We start from the raw sequence: 25,357 nt of genomic DNA on the forward strand, positions 1-25,357 counted from the left end.
ATTATGAAAAATATATCTTGTCTTAGAAAATATGTAATTGTTTTTTAATGTTATAAATATATAAACCAATACGTATGTGATTACGTATATATATATTCAAGCATTAATACATTTTAACTTGTAAAGGGAGATTTTAAAAATAATTATAAAAACATGCATGTGTACAAATAGTCTTCAATCAATGCTATTTTCTATAAGTCTGCTCTGAATTCGTCACACATACTGTGTTATAGAAATTATCAGTTTTCAGAAAAGAAAACACTTCAGAAGAATTTCTTGTTTTAGTGTAGGTATATATTGTGTACATGTACATTTGACTACTGCAAGTATAAACCCTAGGTCTAGCGGTTAGGTTGTTATGTATTACATGTATACATATGACTCCAGAGGAGGTCCTCGTACCCGTTATATAGATATCAATGTGGATACTCACCTGTAGCATTTACCTGACCCCATTTGGGGTGTAACATAGAGTCATTGTTATTATTGTCATTTAATGAATATCAACGGTGGGTCCCAAGACCCTACTACCCTTTAAAAACTACACACACCTCTCAAATCACCCACTTCCCCCCATCTTAGATTTTACTCTGGCTGTCATATTATATCCGTGATATTGTTTAATGTGGACAGCAGGCAATCTAAAAGAAGTCCACTATATTAGTCAAGGTGCAATCCAACACCTCGACGAAAATATCTCACTGATAGCCTCAGACTGTGGGCGCCACAGCCGACTCACATGTTTTGTGTAAGCCTTACAGAACTGTCTAAGTGATATATAACGTGGGACACTACCGTGGTCGAAGTTCTTAATATTTCCTTATATGTTTTTCCTATAGCAGTTTTTACAATTCTGTGTTGAAATAGTATGCAATTTACGAACTATATAATATACAGGGTATATACTCATTACAAATTAATTAGTAACCCCAATTATTCTTAGTCAAGTTACAGTAATTACTTTTACATTTAAATTCAAATATGTGTATTAATTTTTCAACATTAAAATATACTGTAACTGAAATTTATTGGAGTAGGGATCGGGATTTTCATGACCTGCCCTTCAAAAATAAAATGAGCTAATTAACTCGTATATACACATAAGATTATCTAAGCAACATAATTATATTGTAAACATCAACTTGGTACATAGGATAGGTTTTTAACGCTCATAATAAAAAGGTTGTACTGATATCTTTTTCAAATTCATAAGATAATTAATACCTCATTGTGAAAGTAATACAAAGATTTTCTTGCTTCACACATCTAAATGGCATACACCAAGGGCACTAGTTCTTTGTGTGCTCTAGACGAGTATCGGTATATCATCTGCATGTTATACGAGTTGCCATAATTTTCATGAGCAGTTTAAAACGAATTTTATATAAGCGAACATTTCGGGTATTTCGCGAGGTATATATTTGGTCAACTAGTTTTGTATACTATAATGATTACATCAATATGATTAATTTAATTTTACATTTTGATTAGGAATCCAATTTAAGCCTCTCATATGTTTGCTGGACTTTGGTCTAATATGTACGTTGCTGTAGTTGCACATGAATCTATTTTTATATTGTTTAAATGGTTTATTTCTAAGAATAGGGATGTTTCTTCCATAATTCCATAACCTATTAACCTAGCGAATTTAAAGATTCTATGTTTTACATTGTTTGATCCAATATGGAACATTTGACCAGTGTTGCTAGTACTATTTATATAATAAAGTAGCGGAAGGTTTTTCATAATATTACAGGTAATTTGAGACACCATAAGATTTTTGCCATTATCGTAGACATTTCTGATACATCCCCTAAACATTATAAATAGGTTCACCCGGCCTAATATCAAAAATAATACCATAGGCTTTAATTCCCCTAAAAACTTGGTTCAAAGCCGATGGGCTTTTGTGGTTATCTTGTGGCTGATTCCTCTATAGAGATAGCAACCAACTAAATGATTTTACATAGACCACAGTGTTAAACTTTGTTTTTTAAAGTTTTGTACTGGTATTATTAAAACAAAGAAATATTAGTTAGGTATTGTGTTCTATAATTAAAGTCTAGGTTCTCATATAACACTAGATAGAAAAAAAAGTTTGGGTCCTTCTGCTCAAACTCCAACCAGGGTAGCTTTATTGAAATCAGGCGCATTTTGCACTAAAATATCCGGAAATTCTAATGTTTTTACCTATTCATTATCAAAATTGATATTTTGAACCTAAATCTCAATATGAATTTCCAAATTGATATTATGGTTATCTAGGAATAATTACCTGTCAGAAAACATTTTTACTTTTGAAATTCATAATTAGCCAGCCAATCAGCGGCCGGGTTAAAATTCTATCCTGGGCTCAATCTTGTATACACAGGGGGCCATTTCGAAGGTCTTTTTTTATTTAGTTGGTTGATCCCTATAGCAGAAATTAAAATTCTAATACTCACCTATGATGTAAAGTGTATTTCGGCTGTGTGTCAAATCTGTAATATGAATTTAATCGGTCAAGTGGTTTGTCCAGGACAGGGCTTCACCTTCGGACAGTCACCCGCGGAGTAATTCTGAAAACATGAAATGTTGAACTTACACACTGTTTGATTAATTGCAAATTATGTATTAAATATTGAAATAGTATTAATGTTGTTTAAGTTAATTATTAGTTACATCATTAAACTTTCTGAATATAATGAAAAAATAGGAAAAGTCCCCAGCCAAGGGGAGATAATCCATTACATAATCAGGTACCCCTATAATATAGAAAATGTCAAGATTTTGGAAGAAAAAACCAGATATACCAAACCTTTTACATATTCAAATTTACCAGGAACATGGTTCCAGAGCCTTTCTGTTTAAAATAAACAAATTAAACAAAGATCAAACCTGTAATGAGCACAAAAGATGCATGTCTTTGTCCATGACTGGAATCTGTGCAACCAACACATATTTCCGGAAATCTTGAATGACCCTGAAACACCATTAATATTTATCATTAAAGGAAAAAAATATTCACAAAATGGTATTTTACATCATTATAACATAAAATGCATACTTTTAATAAACTAATTAGCCCTAATATTACAATTAATCAGTACAATTAGTTAAATTTAGCTTACCTGAGATGACTCCCCCCGCCACCCACCACCACCACACACCCCCCCCCCCCCTCCCACCAATGATACCTGGCAGGTCTAAATACCACACCCCAAACTAGACGTTATGTAATACAATGTAATTTCTCCCCTTAATGTTACCAATTTCAAATGTATAAGCTGTAACTTATGTTTTATACCTTTATGGCTCTCGGCACTCCAATATGGCAGAGATGACTGACCCCCCAATTTCTTGATTTGACCGCTAATTCCTGGTTCACCTAAACTGGAACATGCATACAGTTCTGTGAACTAAATTCTGACAACTGAGGAGACCATGCACCGCGCACCCATGTCATCGTACCCATCTGATGTTAAACGCACATGTCACACGTTTACAGACGTGCTAATTACCTGAATCTACGTTATATGTACCATTAACATACTGGCCAATTCTAAATAAACTGCATGCATAGTCACAGTGACACATATTATTCTAAAACTTGGCGACTTACCTTTGTATCCATGGACTCACTCGGCTCCAGTGACTGACTCTTATACTTCCGGTTGCGTTCGCTATAGAGAGCAACCAACTAAATGATTTTACATAGACCACAGTGTTAAACTTTGTTAAAGTTTTGTACTGTATTATTAAAACAAAGAAATATTAGTTAGGTATTGTGTTCTATAATTAAAGTCTAGGTTCTCATATAACACTAGATAGAAAAAAAAGTTTGGGTCCTTCTGCTCTCAAACTCCAACCAGGGTAGCTTTATTGAAATCAGGCGCATTTTGCACTAAAATATCCGGAAATTCTAATGTTTTTACCTATTCATTATCAAAATTGATATTTTGAACCTAAATCTCAATATGAATTTCCAAATTGATATTATGGTTATCTAGGAATAATTACCTGTCAGAAAACATTTTTACTTTTGAAATTCATAATTAGCCAGCCAATCAGCGGCCGGGTTAAAATTCTATCCTGGGCTCAATCTTGTATACACAGGGGCCATTTCGAAGGTCTTTTTTTATTTATTTGGTTGGTTGATCCCTCCTATTGAGGATGACATGCTATTAGGGTTTGATTTCCTATATAAATACGGTGCCGTATTGGATATGGAAAGTCAGACGTTGTCGTTGGGGCAAAATAAAGTGTCACTTCAAATAGGCAACCGAGAACCCAAGGTATGTAAAGTAACGATTGCCCGACGACGGGTAATTTCCCCCAATTCAATAGTGAGGGTAAACTGTAATGTGGACGGATGTATGCCGACTTACTACATCGATGCCGATGTGGATCGTCGTTTTTGGATACCCAGGTCATTACACGACGAGGGTACAGACCCAGGTATTTGTGTGCTGAACCCCACGGACAACTTCCTGGTCCTGAAGAAAGGCAAAGTGGTAGGACGAGCTAGGGAGGCTGTGATCATGGAGCCAGGTCAGAACAACACCTCCGAATCTCCGGATAACTCGGAACCCACAATACCGGAACACCTGGTGTCCATGCTGGAGTCCTCTCGATCGGAATTAAGTTCATCACAATTTAGAACATTGTCATAACTCATAGTGGAATTCCAGGACGTTTTCGCTAAAAGTACCTTTGATTTGGGGACATTCACAGCACTCCAACATGAAATCAATACCAAGGAGGCGACACCAATAAAGCAGGGCATACGACGTACACCCATTAAATTTGCAGGGGAGGAGGAGAAGGAAGTAAACAAAATGTTGGAAGCAGGAGTCATCCAACCCTCCATTTCCGCTTGGGCCTCGGCCCGGTATTGATAGGAAAAAAGGACGGTTCCGTCTGTTTTTGTATAGATTACCGGGCTCTTAACAACGTGACGGTGAAGGATGTCTACCCCCTGCCATTAGTGGAGGAATGCGTCGACACCTTGGTCGGGAACAAGTGGTTCTCCAAATTGGACGCTAACTCCGCTTACTGGCAGATTCCGATCCGGGAAGAGGATAAAGAGAAAACGGCGTTCATCACCAAATATGGGCTGTTCGAGTATGTAAAGATGTCGTTTGGGCTCTGCAATCCCCCCGCGACCTTCTCGCGCGCGATCAACTTGGTGCTGAGAGGTATGGCATGGCGAACGGTATTGGCCTTCCTTGACGATATCTTGGTGTTGGGAACGGATTTCACGGAGCACGTGAACAATCTCAGGGAAGCCTTGCTCCGTTTCCGCCAGTATGGGATCAATCTTGAAACCTAAGAAAAATGAAAATTCTGTAAGCAGAAAGTAGCAGTTCCTGGGACGGATTGTAGGCCCCGAGTCCTTGGAAAATGTCGGGGACGATATTTTTAAAGCAGTAAGCCAGTGGACGACTCCTCAGACTTCAAAAAGGATGTTGAGAGATTCCTCGGGGGTTACTGGAATGGCCAATTACCACCGCATAGCTTTTTATAAGAACTTTTGCTGCCTTGGCTCTACTCCCTTTTTTTATTTTTAAAGTTACGGGGCAAACAATAACGTTTGTATGGGGGGAGGATTTTAACAGAAGGCTTTTGAAGCATCTTACGACCTTATAGCTAAACTAACTCTTCCTATTATAAAGCCCTTTCCAACACTGAGGCACTGAGTTTGTTTTTGGACACGGAATGCATCCGATATGAGGACCATTGGAGGGGAGTTAATTCCAGATTACAAGAGGGACAGGAGAGGTGGTAATCGCGTATGTGCTAGTTATGCTCTGACGCCGGAGCAGCGAAACGGTTACAATTACTATTCGCAAAGAGTCCTGGCAGTGGTCCCTACGACTAACTCGACAGTTTCGACACTATCTCCATGGGGTAGACCTTTTCCTGATCCGGACAGATCACAGTAGCCTGACTTGGTTATTACGGTTTCGTGAACCACAGGGCCAGTTAGCTCGGTGGATGGTAGGAGCTGGAGTATAATATGGTAGTTCGTAATCGGAAGGGTTTAAGGTCCATGGCAACGCTGACCCACTGTCCCGGTCTACCAGTAAACCAAGCCATTACATCCATGGATCGCGTATATCTGATTTTCCATGTGGAGGCACTTGTAATTACTGTTCAAAGGGCGACACGACCAATGGGCCGCGTTCCTGGAGGAAGTGGATGATGTTAGTGCTCTATTATCACAGGTACCTTGTCAAGGACAAAGAAACCGAGGAGTATCCCTTGACGGTTGAGATACGCTACGAGACACAGCGCGGGTCTCTATCCTTCTCCGAGGCCAGAGAGGAAATTAATTTGGAACAGATGGGTACGGATTCGTTCCCAAGCTGTAGGGTCCGGTTTCTCCTTAGAAACCTTAAAGTAGGTGCAGATAAAAAAATTGGATCTTGTACCTAACCCGTAATCGTAAGATGGTGGGACCTACGGTCTGGAACCAATGATAGTGGCCCTCGTTTCTTGTCCAGTGATAGCGACCTCAAATATTACTGGATAATCTAAGAAGCTGTCCTCCGGGATATAGGACTCCCCCGGTTATTTTTTGTCGGGGGTTATCTCCAAAGAGAAACGAGGAGGTAGTCCAGACATTGTTTGTTGTTACTGCCCCAAAGCCTTCCGGGGAGGAAGCTTTGGAGGCTGCATCTAATGGAACCTCCCTTGTGGCGGGTCATAAAGGGGTTTAGTCGCTCCCCAATAAGTAGGGTGAAAAGAAAAAGTTCCTTTTGTCATGGCATGAGCACCGGAAGTCCGGAATCATGTTCTATGGTGAAACGTATGTAAACGTTATTAAGAAACCAAATCGGAATCAGTCGTCACGCCCTAGTAGGTTACCACGCTGGAGTCCCCATGGAACGAGTCCATATCGATTTCTTGGGGCCCTTACCAATACAGAGAGAGCGGGAACGAGCTCATCTTTGTCATGGTGGATCAATGCACTTAAAATGGATGGAGGCGATACCCTTGCCCTCACAGACTGCTGAGATCACGGGCAAAGGCTGCCCGTGAATAGCTTCTTTTCAAGGTTCGGGGTCCCAATACAACTATTTTCGGTCCAAAGGCGCTTTAAGAGAAACTTTACAGACTTTGTGACGTATTCACAAACTATTTACAGTGCCCTTTGCGACGTCCCCCCTTCACATCGGCTGTGTTGATGTTGGTTGGGTTTTCATGATTGTGTTGGATTGCGGCGGCACGTGTTGGGTTCGTTTTGTGTGTTTCGATTGGTGCTTGTGTGGTATACCTACGATGTCTGTTCTGTGTGCTGTAAACGGCAACGGTGCAGATGTGAGTGTTTGCTGGTGTGTTGTGATTTACTTGGGTGATTACGTACCTTGTGGATCGCTGGGGACGAGTTGTGCACGCTCGCGCAGTTTAACTACACGTACCGTTCCCCCCTTGCGGCCGCATTCTAGGCCGCTATTGCGGGAAAGGCCTGCTCACGGTAGCGACTTGTTTTACCGAGCCCCCCCACCGCGGAGCGTTGACACGTGGGGATTGAGTTGACCTAAGCGCGGGCGGAGGTATGGGTGACTTTTTGGAAATGTGTAAGCTTGTTGGTCGGGATATTCTAGTGGGATTGTGGTCTTTGTTCGGCGTTTTTATTTACCGTTGGCTTTTGTGGGAAGCAGCATACGTGAGATGGGAATCCTTCCTTCCCTAGATCAAGTGAGAATTGTTCTGTCTTCTAGAATCATCGGAGATGCCCAGCCCTCATCCTTGCTTGGGACGGATTGGGTTGTTTTTTTGTTTTTTTTTGACCCAGTGTTACTTTTTTTCTTTTGTCGTGTGAGCCTAACATGGTCAGGGGCTATAGTTTCCCCCCAAATTTTAAATATGTACTTGGTATTGATGTTGTCAATGGGTAGGTGACCATGGCTTGCCTGCGCTGGATGGGGCGGATGTGCTCTGGTCGTCGTTTACGTTGACACCTCCGGCCCTCGAGTTGTTGCCGGTATCCTCATTTTTTTCCCATATAGTGGAACTTTGACGAGCCTTTGCGGGAAAGGGTAAGTAAGTAACCCTAAAGCCCTACCAGACTCAAGAAATAGTTCCATATCAGGGCAAGCTCAGGAAATTCTCTCCCACCAGAAAACTCACCACATTGCCAGGCAATCACTAGGCGAATGCCAAAAGGGTCATGAAGAAAAACTATGGACTTGCGGCTATTCGTTTGAGGAGATCCTGACGAGTGGGAGGGAGATAGTAGTTTACGTCCTTGACCAATAGCTCTCCGAAGGGCCGGTGCAAGAGCTTTCATCACCATGGAAAGGTCCTGGGGTTCATCACAGAGAAGATAACTCCGTACCTGTTCCGGGTCAAACTCCGGAACACAGTTATGGTCCTAAACCATGACAAACTGAAACACTTGTCGGGCGATCGACAAAGTTTCAGATTGGATTGGTAATTACCAGCCCCAAACATTACGGAAGAGGGGGGAGTGGTGGTGGAGGAATATTGTACGTCTTCGTGGCGTGGGGGGGGGGGTGGGCGCAGGGGGGGGGGGTAGGCTTTATGATCCAGTGTGTGATTACTGAATTTGCCAACGAATGGTACCATGGATCCCTGATCATGTCAATGTCAATAAGGCTCCTTCAGACGCTCTGGGCCTTGACAAATACAAATTTGGGCGATGTGTCGTCGCAGGAGTCCTTTAAGTTTGCATGTTTCGTATGTTCAGTGGTCAATCGTCACTGCTGCAGTACCTTGACAGGATTGCTGCCCGGGAACGGGCCTTGAACCTGATTCGCCAGGCAACAAGAGAGAGGGACGGCTTTTCGATGCCGAAGAGTTGTTCCGGTGAGTTGTTCCTCACAAACCACCTGAGTCTCCAGGAGATGGGGAGATCGTGCAGGGGCAGGTCGCCATAGCTCGACGCACCGGTAAACGGGGCTGGCTACGCCGCGCGTCCCAAGCAGCCCGGGACCCCTGTTCTCAGACCAGTGGATCCGGGCCGAATATTTATCAGCCGACCCCACCCAGAGCCCCAGCTACCCGGAGACAGTCTCGGGAGTCGACGGCGAGTTCCTGGGACCCCCTGGCCCCCGTTCGTGATTACCGGTTGGCACTGGACCCCACACTGCCTACCCTCGTGACGGAAGACGTCCGAGGGGCAGGTAACCAGCCCTCCGCAGCACTCGGAGCTTCCTCCTCTGCCAACGTTGGGCCCTGAGCCGGAAACGGTTCCAGGACCGCCCCAGGAGGATCACCTTCAGGAGAGCTTCTACTCGACTCCCTCCTGTTGCTCCCGTGAGGACCTGATGACCCAGACTGTTTGGACCTCGAGGCCCTATCCGGCTTTGAGGTGGCCGGGGAACCCCTAAATCGCCTCGAGGCCGAGGTGGATTTGGGACCCTACCTACCGGCCGATGTGGAGATGGTTTCCCCATCCTAGCAGCCCTACTCCCAGGAGACCCTGCATCTCTGGAGTCTGAGGCCCCTTCCGTTGGTACCCCGACCCGAAAACAGGCTCCGAAGAAGGGTTCCTTCAAGGCCAATCCTATCCGGGCCCCGAAGTCGGGGAGCCCCCAGGGATCGCCCAAGAGGTCCTGGAAGGAGTCGCGATCGAGACCTGGCCAACATCCGGTGGAATTGTCTTGAGTTGAAGGCCAAGAGTATCCTGGGACCGAAGGCGACCCTCCAAGATCTGGTCCAGCACATCAACCGGTATCGGTTGATGGCAGAAGGATGGCAAATCACCCCGGGGCAGAGCGACCTTATGGAAGAGATGTGCAGGGTTATGGGTTGGCCAATACCCCATAACTTCTCCCTGGATCCCATGAATAGCCCGGCGGGATTGTTGCACTGGAGGAGCCTGACGATCCTCGCGTCCGCTATTCCGGAATCCACTATGGCAGAGCTACGGGAGACGTTTGCTCTGACCATCCCTCAACCCATGGTTCCAGTCCCCAGATCCGGAGACGGGTCCGCCCCCTACGAGGTGCTCGTGGTAGAGGGAGAGGAGGTTCAAGTTCCCGATGAACCAGAAGCTATATGTTTCCCCCCAGCCTTTGACGCCCACTTCCATTTAGATAGGACCCGCAAATGGCCGGGTTTAGGAGACACCGCGTCGGCGCACGACGTGGAGGCAGCGTCACCCCTGGTTGAGGAGCAGAGGAGGGTTGGGATAACCGGCGGTTTGTCGCCGTTTATTAAGACCTGCAACTTACCCCTCGGACGACGAAATTCGCCGGAGTTGACCGGAGACAGTTACCCACGTGGGCAGTCGGAGCCCACCCCAAGGCCCTTCATTTAGACACCCGAGGAGGAGTTTGCGTTCTTAGAACGAGTCCAGAGAGACCCGACGTCAAGGGGTTTGGGCGAGGTCGGTCTCGACCTATCCGTCCCTTCCCCTGACCATTGGGTGGAGCAGGAACGTCAGATTCGGAGGCTATTCCATCAGATCAAGCCTCACCAGGTCCTGGTCCGACATATACGCAGCCTGAGAGATGACCCTACTGCCCTTTTTGCATACAATTATGTTCTACGCCTTGTAGCTGCGGAGTTGCTAGGCCATGAGGACCAGCGGATTCAACTCCACTGCTTCGGGGGGAGCCAAGACGTGGTACACTCCTGGCTGGACACATTCCCGAACACCTACTTCAGCGCCTCGCGTGTCCGGAATGGTCCATCATTTCCAGGCGGCACAGCAACGAGCTCTCCGAGCCATTCCAAGGGATCGCCTCATCCTGGAGACGGTTGTCCCTATTTCCCGGCGCCGGGATTTCCACATGGGGCTTCTCACCTATTGGGGTATACCGCTTAGCGCGTAGCGGAGATCCTTGAAGACCTGGATATGACAGCCGTGCTGCAGTTAACAGACGAGAACGCTTTCCTTCCGTCTGTTCCACTAGAGTGCCCCCGACACACCTGGCCCCCGGAGACGGTGGACCCTCAACACAATGAAAGACCCGTGAGCCGGAGCCGGTTCATGGGTACGGACATCAGACCCCCGAGGACTCCTTTGATCCCTGGGCTATACCCCTGACTCCCAAAAATAGTTGAGGGAGGAATGTGTGTGAAATTGCCCAGGGATGTCAAGCGTCCCGGAGACCCCTGGCCGAACTCTAGCCGGACGTGACGTCGGGGCTCCTGCTAGAGCCCCAGTTCCAGAGCTAGACTCCGACCTGAGAGGACATGTAATACGAAACACCCTACAAGCCGGGATTTGGAACCCTTTTCATACGACTACGTTAGCCGTACAGCGATGACATCAACTTGCCCACGACCTGCCGCAAACGCGGACTAGGTGAGTTGGCTGGCTGCTGTAGCTGTTAGGTTTGCGTCTATATAGGAGTTTTTTACAATAGCTCTTCATATGTGTAACATTTGTGTTTTTTGTCTGTAATTTACAGCCAATCTGTTCTGTTCATCGATGAACTTGAATTGTCGGCGTTATTTGTTGAGATCTGAGACGCACAACAGTCAAACCTGCGTATATGACTACCTGTGTATAACGACCACCTGTGTTATAACGACCAGATTTGTATATAGGTCATCTTTATTGAGACTGCCCTGACTAATGTATACATTGTATGTGGCTAACGACATATGCTTTTGGAGCTTCTGTGCTGTTTTTTAACGGATCTATTTTTGCTTTACATGTAGATATAGGCAGTGGAAATACATGTATTCTGTTATGTATATGTAATTATGTATATGCATTGACCATATAGTGCAGTTATATGTGTTTGTGGCGGGGGGATAGTAGCCATCGGAAACCCAGTGTCTATACTTATACGCTCTGTAGGCTGATTTAACGTGGATAACCGACGATGGAGGGGTAGTCTAGATGGTGTACGATTCTATATTACAGTTTCAGACGCATCTCTTGGACCCATTCTTTGACATTCTGATCCTCGACATAACTAGACAGACTTCAGAAAACGTGTTCCTATATTCCGTGAATGACTTCTTCTTACGAAAAGAATCCTACAGATATATTCTTCTTTTACTCCTAGACATATTCATCAGACATATGCACAGGATGAAGTGGGAAGGAAGTTCTCTGTAATCTTTTAGAATCTCGATCGTTACAGTTTTCACGTCATGCTGGAAAATGTTCTTGATACAATAGTACAAAGTTGTCGTACATTTTTGTGTTAATGATTGTGTCAATTTCCAAAAGAAATAATGTAACGTAAAAATAAAATCTGGAAATTGAAGTTTGAGTACTTGGTATTTTGATGTATTTAAACGACACTTATTGCATTCTTTTTTTTTAATTTTTTAACCAGCAAATTAAAACTGGGAAAATGTAGAGATAAAAAACAATAAGGCCTTCTTACTAAAGTAGACTACATCAAAATTAATTTTTTATTCTTGATTTTGAAATATTTGTATATTAATAAGATTAATTTACCATGTTAATCTTAGTGTGATATATCCAATTTGATAATATAGTATATATCCTAATTATTAAACTACATAATTATGTCATCATGCAGAATGAAAATAATATTCATTCCAGATTTTGGCTGATGATTGTCCTCTTTTATGAAGTCATTAATTAACAGGTTATGATTGTAGTGTGATTCTCAATTGATCCATGTGAAAATAACAAAAAGTCATGATAAATGTATATGATGACAAAAAATGTTATTTAAAATTTTGTTTAAAAAAACTATAATTTTTTTCAAGTGACATTTGATTTTTTTATCTGGAAATTATTCTGTGTAATTTTACAGTGTAAGTTCAGAGATTTGCATTTAAAAAAAAAATATATTTGCCTGTTGTACTTAGAATCTAATTTTTTTTGTATTCTTCTAGTCATCGATCATTATATTCTTAATGGTTTTATTCTAGTAGAAGAAATGAGCTAGAGCTTCCTATAATGTATGTTTTTATTATTTTTGCTAAAGAAATGTACAAGAAATGATTGAATCTGTTATCGCCGGCCTAGTATAATGGAGACTGTCATCAATGCCGACCTTACTGCGGGGTACAAATGTTAGTGTTGTGTGATCCAAATCCTTAATTATACTGGGTATATACTTAGCTGTTATGTAAGATGTTTTTTAATTAATAAAAAAAATGGTCAGTACTTATTACAGCTATACCGGCACTTCTTTTTTGTAATTGATTTAAACCCCCTCTTGGGAAGCAGTGGCCTTATGGCTATGTAAATTGAGTCGTCAAATTACTACCACCTGTGTTACAAGTTCAAAACCTGCGTTGGGCAGGTTGCCTGCATGTACAAATAGCAGATCGATGTTTTTTTTCTGAATACTCTTGACTTTCCTTCACCTCTCTTTCCATCTCCTTGACCTGGAAGGTCCGTAAATGAATAAAAAATAGATACCTTTCTATACTGCCTCCCTACATCCCTTTTGTCAGAGGAATGGCGAGGACCATATATGAGTTTATTAATTTTAAGATCAAAGTTTTATGAATTACAGTCATTTGAATATGGAAAATTTATTATTAGGATTGTTAATAAGAAAATCTCAATTGAAAAAAAAAAAAAAATTATCGTGATGAATTAACATCTTGTACCGGTATATAAAAAATAAATCATTCTTCACACCATGCATGCAAAAACTTATTAATGTTTTCATTTTTATTACATGTATTTCAGATACTGAAGTAGACCGCGATGACAGAAAGACATATGTCTGTTCACAAAAAGACACTAGTTTCAAGTTTTTTATTTCATCCAAATGCATAACAAGCATATAGGGAACAGTACAATTATTTATCATTATAATACTGACATACAATGTATACCAAGTATAAGATGGCGGAGGACAATATTTCAGTATTTCAATATACTAATAAGCTACATATGTATAAAAGACGTGATCACAACAGAACCCTCGTTGATGCTGACGGCAAATAAAAAGCAATTTTATCATTTAATTAATTATGAGCAGAGTTTTTCTTTTCTCTGTTGCACGAAACAAAAAGTTACCCAACATATTCAAAATTTTTTAACATCTTTACTAGAGAATAATTCTATAGATCTTATGCACGCTTTGGTCTTGATGATAAAAATATCTGTTAATGTATTTTTCTCTTAATTCAGAATATGCCACCGGACTGAGAAGAACAAAATGTTCTTCATCTTCGACGTCATTTTTATCACATAACTGAACAAGTTCTCTTTGATTTCTAGGAATTTTATTTATAACGTCCGGATTCGATTATTACGACTATGACATTGCACTTACGGATCAAAATTGGATCTTAAAAACTTCTTGAATTTATGATTTACAGGCTAGGTCCTTTTTTTTAAAGTGACCATGTCTCTTGTACAATGCTATTTTTATCAATCAATATGTTTATACAAATTAACAATTTAGGGAGATACATCTAAACGCACTATAAAATTCTTGAACAAAAAACATCATTAATACGTTGGGGTGGTATATTTTGCAAAAAATGATTTTTCACTTTTTTAATAACACATTGATTTTTCCCAAACATATCGAAATCACCAATACTACAAAGGTTTCGATGTCTTTAATTATGATTCAGTTAACCCCTATTAGTAAATATTCTTCTCCTTTTCCTAAATATAAACCTAATTGATAACTAAATAATATAACTAAAAATAGCGTTGTGAATTATTTCAAAGTTAATCTTAACCAAAGATAAGAAAAAACCAAATGAAGAAACATGAAAACTCATGGATTTTGACCAAACTATTCAAATATATAATAATAATATTTATTGTGTCCTCCTCTTTTTCTTTGCATATTATCAGAATTGCCTCCCTTGCGAGGTACGGTATCCAATTGTAATGTCCATTTTTTTGTTGTGCGCGGTAGATTCTCTCTTAAAAGTAGGATATTTTACCTGCCAAGCCACATGAACTTCTCACAATCAATATATACCCGCTAGGGCAGTTAACTACTTTCATTATGCTAAGACAGAATATCCATTAGTCAATTTATACTACATTTAATGTAATGTCATGTGCCCTTAATATTACCAACATATTTTTTTTTAAATAGTGACATTTAGGGGTTTTTTATGTAGATTGACATGCTTGTGTGTTCACTGTAATTATAGGTACATTTTATTATTAATTTGTATGTGTTATACCTTTACATTAGTTTATTTTTGGAATGTATTTTAAAGAAGAAGAAATTAGTATTTTTAGGAATATAATATACACTTTTTTTTAGTTGTCACAATTTGTTATTTTTTCAGAAATAAGTGCTATGCCAGTTAAAACATCTTTCACCAATACCCCTAGACTCCAGATTTGCTTTGATATTCAAAAAACAGCTGTTACAGCAGTTTTTTTTTTAAAATTTCTTTAACGCCAGAAGATTACCAAAGATTGATTTTAATGAAATACTCATGTTAAGCACCACTTGTATTTAGACGCTTTAATTCCTCTAAGTGAGACTCCTTCAAATACCCCTAAGGGAATACAACATCAAAGTCTACTGGTGTATTGTCATCCATTTACATATTGTTAGACGTTTAAAAATCCCCTTTGTGTGACCGCTTTCAAATCACCCCTTGGCGAGATCCACTGGCAAACTCGCGTTACTTCATATCCCCCTTAATCGAAACCACCTGGATATAACTCCTTACTGGACCACCTGCAAATCCCCAGTATTTGTACGACTTGCAGCTTAATTTTACATTTTTAGGTCTCCTGACCATTAGGTCATGGATGACCTGTGATAGTCTTTTGTCCATTCTAGTGGGATGAACAACGGTAATCTTGCAGTAAATTTGAATCCCAACTTAGATGGAATAAATGAGTTTGAAAATCAGCTTGATTTGACTGTAAAGTTACAAAGTTATTGCTCCTTGGCACTAATAATTATTACTGGACTTTGTTTATACAGATAACTTGGGAGTAAGTCATGCACGGAGCTTAATCTGAAACTTTGTTGTTGCTAAAACTATACATCGAAGGAAATCCTTGGACGAAGGTATGAATATATCAGCTTTATTCAACTTTAAATTAGGAAGTTTTGGACCCTTTTCACTAATATTTAATTTTGGATCTTTCTACCATTAACACATTATAGAAATACCACCAATTATATCATAATTCAATACTACCAAGTTCGAAATCAATCCCCCTTTCCACACTCGCTCACCACACTTCTCACATCTCATGGCCCCACCCACCCAACCCCCTTCCCCCACTATCCCCTATACTGGAATACCGCCTCCCCCCAACCCGCCCCTCACCATCCCCACTGCCCCGCATGCTCTAATTTGACCACCACCTATAAAGCACACACTAGGACTAACACATTAGAAAGATCTCGGACGCGAGCGAGTTTGAACCATCACCTCCCACCTGTCTTTCCTTATAGTAACCTCCCTCACCCCCCCCCCCCCCCCCCGTTAAACAATTTATCTAAAGGACCCCCCTTATTGGGGATGGGGGAGAGGGGCGTTGGGGGTCTATATAACTATTTCCCTCGCGTGGAGTCCAACCCATTTGTTATTTGGATCTTTGTCCTTTTTTTTGAAACCTTATATGATTAGTACATCTTCTTTCTCATTTTACTTATGTTGCATTATGTACTTAAAATTCCTCCCCCCGTCTGGTATATAGAATCCAATAATTTCGTGGGCCCCCCCCCCCCACCCCCCCCCCCCGAATGTTGCCATTCATTACGTCTCCCCACTGGACGACGCCCCCCCCCCCCCCCGACGCGGTCGCGGGCGGCCAGTACGTAAAAATAACCAACACGGGTTTAGCTTCGCCCCTCTGCTTGTGCCCCGCGAGACAATTACTGTCCCGGAAAAGAAACTAGTATTTAACTTAAGTTCTCGGTAAATCAGTATAGAAAAAGTATATTAAATTCATGAAAAATATTATATTGTTAATTTACAACTCACTATAATATTTGTTTAATCGGCAATCACCTTTAATCCGTTTTTTAATTGTTTACGCCCCGTTCAGCACGTGAACCCCCGTAGCCTATAATTTATTTACATGCCAGTTCTCTTTTGTGTTTTTTTGTTTGTTGTTTTAAAAGTGCCTATTTCCCATTTGTTGCCAATTGATTTCTAGGGCGGCAATCATATAGTTGTTAATTGATTAGGTTTTTTGCGTGTAGTATTAAACTTTATAGGTATTATTCGTGCTATGTCCTCTTTGCAATTGTGGGTTCTTCTCTGTTTGTCACATTTATTAGTGCTTATCTCACTGAATAAATGCCTGCATCTTCACCCTCTCGAGTCATTCATTCTGACAACGGGCTCAAAACCTGTAGTCCTATACTCCCTGTTATGTCGTTTTAGTGTTACTTAAAAAACGCTACTTTACCACTCCCAAGTACGACCGCAACGCTGCAAGTTCTTTACACTTTGATGCCTCTTACTTGAACAGTGTGAAAACTGAATATTCTTTATTCTATATTTCATTATGACCCCGGTTACAGTTGGGCAGTTTCAATTTTAATTTGTCATAACCTATTTAGGTCTGGAGTCAGGATAATCATATTCTGGTTGAAGGTCATTTAAAACCATTTAACTGCCAACGGGCCGATTTTGGGCCGATCATACCTATTCCCATGACTGCCAAAAGGGACGATTTGGGCCGCCCGATCGTACATATGGGCACTGACTTGCCACATAGGCCGAATTTGGGCCGAGTGGGCGGATTACAATTATTTTACTTTAAACACATTTTTTAACCATAGACCAAGGATTCTCAAACTTATTGATAAAACATCGAATGCCATTTGGGCCGAGGATAAACACATTTGGTTATTATGGACGGACCTAGTACAAATTATTTTACGATAAAATAGTAAACACATTTTTTAACCTAGAGATAGTAGACCAAGGATTTTTTACTTTCATCAAATGTTTTTCACAGCATGATATAACGGGAATTGATTTAAAATATGTAATGACAATAAACATAACAAATTAAAAAGAAGGTATTAATTGTTTTTTTACTTGATCAGTTGAAAATATTAACCGCATTTTTTGATGTAACGGATAAAAGCATTTTGTAAATAAAAATCATCTATATTTGTTTAAGGCCATAATATTCCGTGAAAATTTAAAAAAATGCTTACTTGTGATTGTAATTGATTTTAATCTGTCTATAAATTAGAATTTGTTACCCTGTGTGTACTTGTATATGACAATTTCTATGAACATTATGATAGTATATAACTTGATTTGTTTTGTATACATTGTTTTGTAGTCCATCAATATACAAAAATGTAATTACCGATTGTGTTAATAATTAGATCAAAAATACTGGTATTTTTACGATATTTGTTATTAGATCCAATTAAAATGTATTTGACATCAAAACAGAATATGTGTTCAAGCATTGTAACGGTAATAAACAACAAGAAGAATCGCTGGTCGAGGCTACAACCGGGGGCTTTCCTCAGGAATGTTCGGGGAGTTACGTCAGTTACACACCATGCAAACACTTGTCTATCACCCGTACAATAAAATAAAAGTGACTATGAAGAATTAAGGCTATATCGCGTACGTAGACCGATACATACATTACAAACATTCAGCAGCTCAAGAGTCATACCATTTGATCAACAGGCTATTTCACAGTTAGGCTACTTTCCTCGGTTGAAATCAAATATGGCGGCTCGCTTCACTTCACACCGCATCACTACCCTGACAACGATACCGGTAGCCGTTCCGCCTCGCTTCTCTCTCAATTTTTATTCGAAATAGACATTATTGATTGATTACATTATCAAATCGAAAAAAAAAACATAATTTAAAAATAATTAAAGGTGTCATTGTTATATTTCAAATCAAACTGCAGCTATGACATTCAACAATCGGATCTATATCTTCGGTCATCCTGACTACCGTAGTTACCCAACTTAGCAACCATCACCGTTTTAAATTTGACGTAAAAGTAGACTTATTTATGTAAATATAAAGATTGAACAGTGTTTTGATTGCGTTAAAGGTGGTATGAACGCAATAGGATACAGACATATTCTACATGTAGCGCTAACGCGCTACATTGAGACAGATGGTTATACATCCGAATATTAAAAATGTTTTTCGAAGCAACTAGGAGTATTTATTGTCAGATCTATTAATTATGGTTATAAAAATGATAAATTGTCTATAACTCAAAGACAATGTGTTATCATATGTATTCCCAAAGGAGAAAAGCCTAGACAATAAAAACAAATGGAGACCTATTACTTTCTTAAACATAGTCTATAAAATAACTTCAGGATGAATTGCAAATAGAATTAAAAATGTGTTAGATAAGTTAATTTGTGAGGATCAGACAGGATTTCTTTCGGGTCGTTACAATGGGGAAAATACAAGATTAGTGTATGATATAATGCAGTTTGCAGATGAAAAATATATTCCAGGTATGTTACTTATGTTAGATTTTGAAAAAGCCTTTGATTCTGTGGAATAAGGTTTTCATGTTTAAAAAAACCCTCACTATTATTTACCCCGTGTGATAACGTTCCATTTTGTTTAGGTAATACGTTCAGTTTATATTTCAAAGCAAAATCATAAAATGATAAAACTATTTACAGATTATCACGTTCTAATTTGTATAGATTGCGTTGAGAACAAACATAGGTTTATAAATAGCTTTAGATCAATGTCTATAATTAGTAAAATGTTCGTGGATCTATGAGCCCCTTCATCTCGATTTGACATTTGAAATATGTCAAAGGTAATATGTCCACGACAAAGTTCAGGTCTACATGGTACTATATACTGTAAAAAAGATGGAAATCTCCCCCAGACAAAAAATCGGCTAAATCATATATTTAGTAAGTTTATCTTTTTCAGAACATTCATCACCGGGGCAATAATTGAAGGCCAAAATTAATGCAACGTCAAGGGAGATTTTACGTATCAGTAAAAACAGAAAATATACTGCTCCAAATTTAGTCGCGTTTTAAAATCATGAAATGAGGCATCACCTTCAATACTAACCATCTACCTGAAGAGAATTAAAAAGTAATTACTAATTACAAAATGGAATTTAATGGAAAATGATAACATTCAGTCAAAGAATGTTCAGTTTACAAACACCTACCAATAGCAATAGAAGAGTGAATAAAAATAAAATGTATAAAATTAATGTGGAGATGCGGGGGATCGAACCCCGGGCCTTTCACATGCAAAGCGAACGCTCTACCACTGAGCTACATCCCCTAGATATACATGTAAGCAATCAGGCACTGATTTGTCGTCGGAGTTGGCCATGAGACATTTCTCTGTCACTACCCAAGCTAAGGTAAGACAGATTGTGCACGTCAACCATCTGAACAGAAAGTGCCACCAACGTCAGTAATCCATATGGCGTCACTGTGACGGATGTTGTCCATAGTGCCATCAAGTTGGACATGCAGTCGATGAACCCAGGGTCATATCGCGACAAAAATCCACGGATTTATTACACCCAGTGGATTAAATATCCATTTTGTGTTGTTACTACCCTGTTACTTTATTTATACCAAAACCATAAAATAAAAACTATTTACAGATTCGTGTTTTCATGTAAGCAGATCGAGATGAAAAGAAAAACAATGGGGACAACCTACGTCATCGGAAGTGATATCGGGCACACAAAAACAATGAGAAAACGCCCGCTTCAAGATGAAAATCGGCTGAAATTATGACATAACAACAATGCATCTTCTAAACCTATCGCGCGTCACAGACAGTGTATTGTTAGAGATTCTATGAAGCTATCAAATATCGTCAAACTAGCTAAGATAATGCAAACACCTCGACACAAATATTTTTCGACAGCAGGGATATCGGTCACATTTTATTCAATAAACTGTTAAAAGTTGTAAATAAATAAATGTTGCTGTCACAAAACCGTCCCGTTTACTAATATATAATATATGACTGTCGAAAGAAAATATTTCCTTCATTATATCTGCTAGTGGAGAAACATAGACGGTGCTTAATTAGAAATTATGAAAGTGATATCGGTCACACTTAGAACTATATGGGTAACGGTCACATCCAAAGTTACAAAACCTGACTATTACATCATTGTACATGTAGTCGTTATTTACGCATTCATGCAACTCCAATGGATACCCCGTCAAAATACTTTTATTGAATTGATCTTTTTAACCCACCATCAGCAAATGGCTGGCGAGCTATGAAAATAGCCTTCCCCCCATTGCTCGTCATCCGTCCGTCTTTAATTTCTGTTATTTCTCTGAAGGTACTGAAATCGATTAATTTCGATACCGCTATATGTATTTACCAGAGAGTATTAAGGATCTTTTTTAAATTTGATGTTTATAAAGTCATCTTTCTTGATTCTAATAGATGGACTTGTTGTTATGGTTCAAATTCAACATGTGAGCTTAATACTTAATGAACCTTTCTGGAATTTTATAAGTACTACATGTATCTCTCTTTACTCTTGTTGTGCATAATGCACCAATGGGAAAACGCGGTAATCGACAACTTGAAGTTCGTTACCATGTAGACATACAATTATCAAATATTTTGTTCGATATAGATATTTTGATTATCATTTTTAACATAGGATTGTATTTATGAATGCTCATTTTTGAGACAGATAAGATTACAAAATAATGAATATTTGGCTATCTTGAAATTATTTTACTACCACAGTGCTTTATAGCATTCATATACATATATTTACTTTTTCACTGCAACCCTGATATGTATACCTACCAGGCGCATTTGACATTTAGGGGTGCATGATCTGTTATTAGGTTATTTTTATGCGATGTCATAATTTTTGTGCCATCAATCACAGAAAATGGCTGTTTCGTCCTTGACTATATTGATTTTTTTCTTTATAGATACAAATATCTTGGGATGTTATCAAACAAGTGTTGTCAAATGAAAATGTATTCATTAAATTGCATTCAGTTGATAATTAGGGGAGTATGAATGCCAACTGGACATCTGCTAATTCAACATGAAGCGCTAAAGATATTGGACCAACATGTTAAATTGACCGATTTGTAAATCCAATGGTAAACGTCACGATATCTCTTGGCCCTCCTGTTATCAACTGATGATCATTTGTGCTATTGTTGTTAAGATATATTCTTAGTACCTTTTCAATCGTTATTGTGTGTTAAATATGTGGAGAAATAATTAGTGAACTGACATGTAGAACTGTACTAACGCTATCAGCTAAAAACCCTCAGTGATCCTGTCTATCATGTATTCACGTATTTCTGTAGCTCATAGATCAGTGTGATTTTCCTTTTGTTTACATCGGATGCCTTTACGTCTTTAAGTTTTATGTAGTTTCTTGTATATACGCAAAGACAATGCAAGAACAAAGGGTGTGTACAAATACATGTATAGACAAAAACTAAACAATATACAGTGTATGAATACCAAAGTATTCAGCAAAAAAATAGTTACGATTATAGTTCATGATGTATCATGTATCTCGGTAGTATTTCCTCTTTACCTGAATGATTAGTTAGGGAAAACCAACGCTGCAATATTTCAGCAATCTTAACGAATCGACAAAGCATTTCAAAATCTTTGGATGTGACCGTTACCCTGTGAACGACATCCTTTTTTAAAAACAACAAAACGCCAACTAGGTCATACATGCATGTCACTTTTGTAGCGGTTAAAATGAACTATAGCTACTATTTGAAATATAAGGTATTTTATATCAGTAAATAACAGTAAAGTTAAAAAAAATTACACTTGACATATTTTCGGTGAATAAAATGTGACCAATAGCCACGCTGTGAAAAAAAGACAGACGGATGATTAGCAATAGACGAAAAGCGATTTCAATAGCTCGTTAACCATTTGCTGATAGGGGGTTCAAAAGTCGTCTTTCAAGATCAGATAAATTCAATAAAAGTATTTTGGCGTCTTATCCACAGTTTTCGTAACTTTGGATGTGACCGTCATCCCTAAAGTTTTAAGTGTGACCGATATCACTTTCATAACTTCTAATTAAGCACCGTATATGATTCTCCACTAGCAGATATAATGAATGAAATATTTTCTTCCAACAGTCATATATTACATATTAGTAAACGGGACAGTTTTGTGGCAGCAAAATTTATTTATTTGCAATTTATAACGTTTTAGTAAATAAAATGTGACCGATATCCCTGCTGTCAAAAAATATTGTGTCGAGGTGTTTGCATTATCTGAGCTAGTTTGACGACATCTAATAATTTCACAGAGTCTCTAACAATACACTGTCTTTGACGCACGATAGGTTTAGAAGATGCATTGCTTTTATGTCATAATTTCAGCCGATTTTCATCCTGAAGCGGGCGTTTTTTCATTGTTTTTGTGTGCCCGATATCACTTCCGGTGACGTAGGTTGTCCCCATTGGAAAAATACGTTTAGAATTAGATTCAGTCCAATTCCTATGATTAGTAAATTATTAAATGTTCGAAAGTTTATGGGCCCCTTCATCTCGATTTATCATTTGAAATAATGTTATTTCTCATATATGTATGACGTTCTTACGGTCAACGTTTTAGTTAAGAGTGAAAGATCCACGACTACCAGGTGGAAGTAATAAGAGCTGTTTGTGGTAATGCAAAAGGAATTTCAATTTCATTAAAACAAATCGCAGTCCGTCAGTTTTCGGAGTGCGTTCTGATATAAAATTAAAGTAGGGGATGTAGCTCAGTGGTAGAGCGTTCGCTTCGCATGTGAAAGGCCCCGGGTTCAATCCCCGGCATCTCCAATGCTTTTTTTAATGTTTTGAATTAAAACTGGAAAATACACAGTAGGAGAGATAGAAATGAATATTAATAAAATCGATTGTAATTTTATTTCATTTTAAAATATATTAATTATCTTCATTTATATCAACAGATATTTCGTTTTATCAAGTTTAATTAGAAAAAAAGGAATGTTCACCAATATATCTTGTCGATCCCGGTCTTTTTTTATGGAAAATCAGTATAATAGTCATAGTTTATTGAGAAAAATGATATTATTTGTGTGAAAAAAATATCGAAGCAATGAAATCATTAATCTTTAATACTAACCCAAACATTGGTAAAACGAGGAAAATATTTTGGAGATGCGGGGGATCGAACCCCGGGCCTTTCACATGCAAAGCGAACGCTCTACCACTGAGCTACATCCCCGACATATTTGCTATCTGTAGTACATTTAGATTCAGCACTGAAGATTAAACTTGAATAGGAACTTTGATTCAAAGATAATACCTCGAATTGATAAAAATAACGATGTTATTTTAACAGATCAAGATTCTATTCTGAAAGAGGTTCATTCTTACTATGAAAAACTTCATGACGTTAATTATGACATAGATGATTTTAATCTAACAGAGTACTTGGATATATATATGATGTCAAAAATTAAATGACTTGGACTCTTTAGATTTAGGGGGAATATCACTTTAGAAGAGGCAGTTAAAACACTAGAAAAATGAAAATAAGTCCTGGCACAGATGGTTACACTGCCGAATTTTTAAAATGTTTTTGGAAGCAACTAGGAGTATTTATTGTCAGATCTATTAATTATGGTTATATAAATGATAAATTGTCTATAACTCAAAGACAATGTGTTATCATCTGTATTCCCAAGGGAGATAAGCATAAACAATTTTTAAAAAAATTGGAGACCTATCACTGGATTAAAAGATTTGAAGAAGCTATTGTAATTGGCCAGGTAATTAAAAATGTGTTAGATAAGTTAATTTGTGAGGATCAAACAGGATTTCTTTCGGGTCGTTACAATGGGGAAAATACAAGATTAGTGTATGATATAATGCAGTTTGCAGATGAAAAATATATTCCAGGTATGTTACTTATGTTAGATTTTGAAAAAGCCTTTGATTCTGTGGAATAAGGTATTCATGTTTAAAAAAAACTCACTATTATTTACCCAGTGTGATAACGTTCCATTTTGTTTAGGTAATACGTTCGGTTTTTATTTCAAAGCAAAATCATAAAATGATAAAACTATTTACAGATTATCACGTTCTAATTTGTATAGATTGCGTTGAGAACAAACATAGGTTTATAAATAGCTTTAGATCAATGTCTATAATTAGTATATGATCGAGGATCTATGGGCCCCTTCATCTCGATTTGACATTTGAAATATGTCAAAGGTAATATGTTCACTACAGTGTTCAGGTCTACATGGTACTATATACCGTGAAAAAGATGGAAATCTCCCCCAGCCAAAAATCGGCTAAATCATATATTTAGTAAGTTTATCTTTTTCAGAACATTCATCACCTGGGCAATAATTGAAGGCAAAATTAATGCAACGTCAAGGGAGACTTTACGTATCAGGAAGAACAGAAAATATAAGGCTCCAAATTTAGTCGCGTTTTAAAATCATGAAATGGGGCAGCACCTTCAATACTAACCACCTACCTGCAGAGAATTAAAAAAAGTAATTACTAATTAC

General features: G+C 38.9%; 1 protein-coding gene, 1 long non-coding RNA gene and 3 other non-coding genes across 6 annotated transcripts in view; 2 read left to right on the top strand and 3 right to left on the bottom strand.

Moving 5' to 3' along the window:
- LOC138316019 (mitochondrial inner membrane m-AAA protease component paraplegin-like) overlaps positions 1–25,357 on the top strand; it is a 101,978-nt gene that overhangs the window by 40,033 nt on the left and 36,588 nt on the right. The window lies entirely within an intron of this gene.
- On the bottom strand, positions 2,378–3,824 carry LOC138316020 (uncharacterized). 2 transcript variants are annotated; one of them, XR_011207580.1, is made up of 3 exons: positions 3,602–3,824; positions 2,878–2,962; positions 2,378–2,558 (listed from the first exon to the last, which is right to left on the bottom strand). It is a non-coding gene; the product is annotated as an uncharacterized lncRNA (long non-coding RNA). The 2 variants fall into 2 exon arrangements; XR_011207579.1 differs by having other exon boundaries at positions 3,287–3,824.
- Positions 20,053–20,124, bottom strand: Trnaa-ugc (transfer RNA alanine (anticodon UGC)). Its single transcript has one exon. It is a non-coding gene; the product is annotated as a tRNA-Ala (tRNA).
- Trnaa-cgc (transfer RNA alanine (anticodon CGC)) lies at positions 23,580–23,651 on the top strand. The gene has a single exon. It is a non-coding gene; the product is annotated as a tRNA-Ala (tRNA).
- Trnaa-ugc (transfer RNA alanine (anticodon UGC)) lies at positions 23,989–24,060 on the bottom strand. The gene has a single exon. It is a non-coding gene; the product is annotated as a tRNA-Ala (tRNA).

This window comes from Argopecten irradians, chromosome 2 (genome assembly GCF_041381155.1).
Source record: "Argopecten irradians isolate NY chromosome 2, Ai_NY, whole genome shotgun sequence".
NCBI classification, from domain to species: Eukaryota; Metazoa; Mollusca; class Bivalvia; order Pectinida; family Pectinidae; genus Argopecten; species Argopecten irradians.